Source organism: Cebus imitator, unplaced genomic scaffold (assembly GCF_001604975.1).
Source record: "Cebus imitator isolate Cc_AM_T3 unplaced genomic scaffold, Cebus_imitator-1.0 Scaffold139, whole genome shotgun sequence".
Lineage (NCBI taxonomy): Eukaryota > Metazoa > Chordata > Mammalia > Primates > Cebidae > Cebus > Cebus imitator.
In genome coordinates this window covers 5,167,538-5,174,535 of record NW_016107454.1, presented here as the reverse complement: position 1 = coordinate 5,174,535, position 6,998 = coordinate 5,167,538, and the positions used below count along the sequence as shown (strand labels likewise).

At 39.6% G+C, this 6,998-nt stretch overlaps 1 long non-coding RNA gene across 1 annotated transcript in view; it reads left to right on the top strand.

Moving 5' to 3' along the window:
• Positions 1–6,998, top strand: part of LOC119473202 — a 75,279-nt gene that overhangs the window by 17,266 nt on the left and 51,015 nt on the right. Inside the window, exon 3 of the long non-coding RNA XR_005202407.1 lies at positions 461–556. This is a non-coding gene — a long non-coding RNA (uncharacterized LOC119473202). The remainder of the gene's footprint in view (positions 1–460; positions 557–6,998) is intronic.

Here is a 6,998-nt window from a genome sequence, read left to right as displayed (position 1 = left end):
GACGGGGTTTCACCATGTTGACCAGGATGGTCTCGATCTCTTGACCTTGTGATCCACCCGCCTTGGCCTCCCAAAGTGCTGGGATTACAGGCTTGAGCCACCGCGCCCGGCCTTCCATTTTTATTTTATGACAATAGTAAATGATATGATAAATCTCTTGCTGGATAAAAGTTATTTTATTGATGCTTTTTGAGTTTTCTTTTCTTCATAATTAGTTGTACAATTGGAATTACCAGGTCAAACGGCATTACTATTATTAGACTTTCTCTTTTATTCTGTGTGTGTGTGTGTGTGTGTTTCAAATTAAAATCATTTTCTAAAGCATTGCACCACTGCATACTCTCAGGAGCAGTATATGAGCTGTACATATATCTTCTAAAACAAAGTGCTGTTTGTTATATATGATCCTTTCTGTGCCAAGGCTGAATCTTAGCAAGCAATGGCTATTTTTCCTATCCAGTGTTTGGGATTTCATGACTTCTGGATAGTCAAGAAGATTTACAAACATTTTTTGCAAATGACAGCTTTGAAGCATTGAGACGGGGGAAGGTTTCAGGTAAGAGTTATGGGAATTTTCGAGAGCAGAGGTTGGCCTTCTTGGGAAATGTCCAAGGGTTTAGGCAGATTTTACTGGGACACAAGCAATTCCTTTTTCTGCTGTGATAAGTATTGTAGGTTTCTCTTTGTCTGCCAGCAACTTCTATAGTACCATCAGATAATCTCTACTATCTACTAATTTAATCTGTCACGCTCTGTGCCACCATACATTGCTACTTATATTTAGAATCAGCTCTCTCCAAATCCCAGGCATGTTTTAAGCCCTACTAAGCCAGCGAATGTGTGTTATAACCCTGTTGTTATATAAAACACATACACACATACATTTTAAGAGCCCACCCTGAAAAATATGGCCTTTGCTTAAAAAAATAGGAAAAGAAGACAGTTTACACTGCTGTGTAGCAAAGACCATATTTTCTCGTATTTAGGAACAAAGACATGTCAGGCTTTATTGAGCACATCACTAACTATATAACTAGCGTTAAACACTCTATTTGCAACTGTTGCTGTGTATTTTGTGTGTGATTATCACCCCTAGATCTGCATCCTATAAAAAGATATTTCTGTTTGCTTAATTATAAAGCTCTTTATGAACAGGCTCATCTGTAAATAGCTTGGTGCAGCTGAAATAGAAATATAATTATAATGAAGGCAGATGTTTGTGAGATACTGGCTCATGAAACTTGTTCAGAATCTACAAAGGAGAAACGTTGTGAGCATGTGTTTACTGGTGGGCCAAAGCTGAGAGCAAGGAGTATTTGCCTCCATACTTATTTTAGAGTCTTCTTGTTTCCACTCCACCTTTGCCTTGCTAGGCCTCTGTAATTTGGAAAAGATATGGCTTACCTCATCTCATTACTGAGTTGTGGGGAAAATTGATCCATAGAAGAGACTGAGACAAGGTCAGAAAAAAAATGTATATATACAATCACTAAGTTGAGTTTAGGGGGAAGAAGCAGAGTTTATGGCCATTGTTCCCTTATTTCTATAACGTGGGTCATGTTTGAATGGCTTGGGATTTGGAGTGAAAGATTTTGGTGTGGTCAAGAGGGTGTTTCTTCAAGTGATTAAAATTTCCTTTATCTAAATTCAAATTTTCTATAAGACACACACAAGAAAGGCCCAATGTGTAGAAAGGAGAAGGTTAAAAAAATGCTGATGTAACAGCTTCCCCCCCCCCCCCCCACAGCCCATTCTGGAAAGTGGATAGATATACTGATAAATGACTCTGGTGAACACAGGATAACAGTGTAGTTCATATGAGGTTTTAAAATTTAAAAAATTTGATCAAATCATTATTTTCATTCTGGTAGTCCGTTGTTTGATTTAAACCTCTTTGAATCAAATTAAATTCTTTCTGAATTCCTTTGTAAATGGCTATGGCTTTAAAGTCGATATATTTATTTGTCCAAGCTTTCTGAGTTATTATTGTTTTGGGGTCTTTTTAGCACTTTGAAAATGTTAGTACTTAATTTTTAAGATTCCAATAATTCAATAAATTAAAAAAGCAGGTTAATCTCCCTAAGATAATCCGTCTATGGGCACATTCTTTGTGGTCACACTTTCAGGCTAATTAATGGCTAAGTGTTGGTATTTCAGAATTTGTGTAGGGAGATTAGCAGGCATTAATAACTATGACTTTCAAATTTAAATAAATATTTCATGTCTACTTCACATATTGAAATACATGTGTCCCTGAGATACTGAATATGAATTGTACCTTTAAAAGTCCAATTAATTACATTTTAGCTATTAGGTAAGATTTGGAGTCTTATGGGTGACCATGAATTCTTTCATAAAGTGACTAATTTATCTGATTTCTTCATTTCTGTCTACATCTTTATATGCAATTAATTAGATATAATATATATCTGTATAAATCTATGTATTTATATATCTCATATATATTTTCATCCTATATGTTTGTGTGTGTGTGTGTTTGTGTGTGTGTGTGTATTATATTTATCTTGTATTTTTATGTTTCTCACACTTGAGCACACATCATCCCCCAAAATTATTTTGCCACATGTACTGGCAATCGGAAATCAGTAATTATGAATGTAAATATCTATTATAAAAATAGCATTCCTCAATTATCTACCATCTTAAGGGAATAGTCTCAATAAGTGAATTTGTTGTATATGTATGTATTCCTTCAAATCCCTCTGCTTTCAAAATTGTCAATGTTTGAGTGGAAACAGTTCTCTTGCGGCCTGCTGGGAGCTGCAAGTGTCCTACAGCTATCAGGTGCTACTTAGCAGGAGACTCATGGTGAAATAGCAGCCAGAAATTGCCATCAGAATTTTGCTGGAACAGCAAAAGATGGTAAAAACAATTATGCATTGGGCTGGGTGCAGTGGCTCATGCCTATAATTCCAGCACTTTGAAAGGCTGAGGTGGGTAGATCACTTGAAGTCAGGAGTTCAAGACCAGCATGATCAACATGGTGAAACCCTGTCTCTACTACAGGTGTATGCCTGTAATACCAGCTACTCTGAAGGCTGAGGCAGGAGAACTGCTTAAACACAGGAGGTGGAGGTTGCAGTGAGCTGAGATTGCACCACTGCACTCTGGCCTGGGCCTCACATTGAGACTCTCTTCTCAAACAAACAAGAATTATTAAGTGCCCTCTCTATGCCAAGCTCTAGTTCAAGTGCTTTCCATATATAATATATACACAAGTAGGTTACTATTCCTGGTGTTTACTGGAGGAATTGAGACTGGGAGATACTAAGCATTGTCTAGGTTTGCAATGATAATGCTGTGGTGCACATTCCTGTACATAATAAACTTAGCTTCTCTAACTGATTAACAATGTTTTTTTTGAATTCTAAGTCTTCTTAAAGATTCTTGATGTGTACTTCCAGATTTGCCTCATGAAGGAAAATATATGTGTGCTCTTTTCAATGTATTCTTGCTAGCACTGGAAGCTGCCATCCACAGACCCTTAGTGCATAGATGGGTAAAACATGCTTTCTTATTTTACCAATCGGTGAGGTTCAACCTAATTTCAAACGTGTTAATCACTTGTATTAGTTCTGTGAATTTTCTGTTTAGTAATTTTCATATTTTAAAAGGATTTTGAGTCTTTCTGGGTTTTACTCTTGAACAGGTGGTCTTTATATATGAAGACACTTTACCTTATATCATGCTTACTGTGAATGTTTCCAGTTTTTTGCCTCATTTTTTGCTATATAATGTGGTTATTATATTATGTTTCAACATTCAAACTTAACAAATTTTTTTCTTCTATTTTTTGTTGTTTAAATGTTTAGAAAGTCCTTTTCCATAAAGATTGAGTAAAGATTCACACATATTTTCTTTTGTGCTTCATTTTAAAAATATTTAACTGTCCAATTCATATAGAACTTATCTTTGGTGTAAAGTTTAAGGTAAAGTTCTAACTTTAGTTAACAGTGAAATGTTTTAAACACTAGTCACACTGAAGCATCTTTACCTTTGGTTTGTGATGTATTCTGTATTGAAAATATCATGTACATTTCCATGAGTGGTGTGGAGGGGTATGTGTCTTCCATAACTCTTTTCTATTAACTTATCTGTCAATTCTTCTCACAAAAATACCACAATGTCCTTTTCCTTAATTTTGTTTTAAAACGAGCTTTACTACTTAGGTAACATTCTCTGCATTATTCTCTTAAGAAGATTTAGGGATAGGGCCAGGCACAGTGGCTTACCCATGTAATCTCAGTGCTTTGGGAGGCTGAGGGAGGAGATTCACTTGAGGCCACGAGTTTACAACCAGCTTGAGCAACACAGCAAGACACCAGCTCTTGAAAAATAAAAGTAAAAGAAATTAGCCAAGAGGGGGTTGTATGATCCTGTAGTCCTAGCTACTCGGGAGGCTAAAGCAGGAAGATCACTTGAGCCCAGGAGTTCAAGGCTGCAGTGAGCTATGATTGTGCCACTGTGCTCCTGCCTGGGCATCACGGTAAGACCTTGTTGCTAAACAAGTATATTTAAAAGCTTTATTCTTTAAATATATTCCTCTTTAAGAATTTAGAATTAGTTTGTACAGATACAGAAATTGTTAGTTGGCATTTGATTAGAATTTAGATAATAATTAAGTGGAAAAATAAGTTTACTGACATTTTCAGTGAAATCTTGCTGAAGTGAACTAATTTATAAGAGAGCTGGCAGCAGCTTGGGGAAATTGAATATAGTTTGTGTTAATTAATGACAAATGGCTATCTCAGAAGAAAAATGGTGACTTCACCACCCATCTACTCTCCCTTCGGGCTTGGTGCATGGATTTTCTAAAAGCTGTTTCACCATGCTTGGAGGCAAAAAAAAAAAAAAAAAAAAAAAGGAAAGAAAGAAAGAAAGAAAGAAGAAAGAAAACAAAAATATTCTTCCTAGTTCAGGACTATTGGAAGTAGTGGAGATAGCTGGGCGTCTGAGTCTTAAATAAGAGTGCATATTCTCATGCCTTCTTCCTGTGCGTCTCCTTCCTAATAATTGGTTTTGCTGTAGCCCATCGGGATGTTAGCTCTTCATTAATGTGGCTGTTCTGATGTTCTCTAAACCTTTGCTTTTTGGGATTGCGGAGCTTGAGTGGGTTCTGTCTAGAGGCAGAGACAAGGGTCCCCTCCCACCTCTGAACACACATTTGTCACTTGGAGTCCAGACAGCTCTGCTTTACAAGGATCCTCTCAAATCTCTCTAGGGTGAAGAGATTCTCTAACTCTCTGGAAGCAGAAACTTCTCACACTCTTGACAATTATTGTGGTCCACACAGGATGTTTGTTTATTTGGGTTGCATATACTGATACTGATGGTGCTAATTAAAATAGCCTTTTTTTGCACAAGGATGACATGATAATTCGTGAACTATTTCATATATGTATATATACATATTTTAAGAGATGTTTTTAGAGCTGAAGAATGTACCGCTTTTACATGCTGTCAGAACAGTGAGGCCACGAGGTTCCTGTAGGCTCAGAAACTGCACTGAGAGAATGAAAATGGAAACAGGGAAAACATGTCTTAGTGTCACTATGAAAAAAGCTTTCAATCCTCGGATCCCTTGCAAAGGTCTCTGGGATCCCAAGGCCATGAACTTGCCTTTGATAGCTGCTGCCCTGGAGGAGCCTGGCCACTAGCTGCTGCCCTGGAGGAGCCTGGCCACTTTTGCCTCTAGTTTGTCTCTGTCTGGATATTTAAAATCAATCTAAGGGATGAAGAGTGGGAAGGTGCTTTTTCATCTCTCTCTATTTTCTCCCAGTTTAAAAATAAAAGCTCTTGTGCTTGTCGAGCAGCACAAAGAGAGGTTTGGTGTGTTGGGAGCAGGAGAAGGGCCCTGGGTATGCGGGCACCCCCCTCTCACCTGCAGCAGGCCCCACACAACGCTGGCCTGGAGGAAACTCAGCCTGGGGGGCTTAAGCCTAAGCGGTTGCCAGCAGAACCACCCAGATATCACTGCAGAAGGGAGACAGGAAAGGATGGGAGCAGGAAGAAGGAAGCCCTGAGCTGGTCTCAGAAAGTGCTCAGGGAAAGTCTTCTGGAGGTGGCCACACTTCAACTTAGTTCTGGAGATGCAGTGAGCATTTTCTAGGAAACACGTCTGTTTGCAAAGAGGAAGGGCCATCAGGAGCATCAGGACACACAAAGAATGTGAAGGGAATGAAACATTGTGAGACCTCAGATGTTCATTATGGGAGAGGCTAGAGTGCAGGCAGGGAGTTGGAGAGCAGGGAGGGACAGGCAAAGAAGCCAGATTCTATGTCTAGCAAGCTCACAGGGCCAGGAGCATGTGCTCCTGCAGATGGGAGCACAGGCAGCCAGTGGCCAGGATGGGTCAGTGCTGTGTGCCAGCCTCGCATTTTTGAATATTTGGATTGGATCCTTCCCCCCTACCCCCAGATTAATCATAAGCTTTCTTGAAGAATAACACCGAGTCTTTAAACCTCTATAAATGCCTGGGAACAGTGTTGAGTAGGTCATGGATTGATAGATAGGGCTCCGTCAGGTTCAACGTATTTTGGGTTCCTGCGTTCACTTGCTAGGACTGCAAAGTACCTGGACGGAGTGACTGAAACAACGGAAACATGTTGGCCCAGTTTTGGAGGCCAGGAATTCGAGATCATGGCATGGGCAGGGTGGGGCAGGTGGTGGCCGAGGGCCTGCTCCAGGCCTCTCTGTGGCTTGTCTTCTCCTAGGGTCTTCCTGGCATTTTCTCTCCGCATATCCACATTTCTTCTCCTCCTCCTCCTCCTTCTTCTTTCTTTTCTTTTTCTATTTCTTGAGACAAAGTGTTGCTCTGTACCCCATGCTGGAGTGCAGGGCCACAGTCTTGGCTCACTGCAACCTCCACCTCCCAGGTCCCGGTTCAAGCAATTCTCCTGCTTCAGCCTCCCGACTAGCTGGGATTACAGAAGCGTGCCACCATGTCCAGCTAATTTTTGTATCTTTAGTAGGGATGG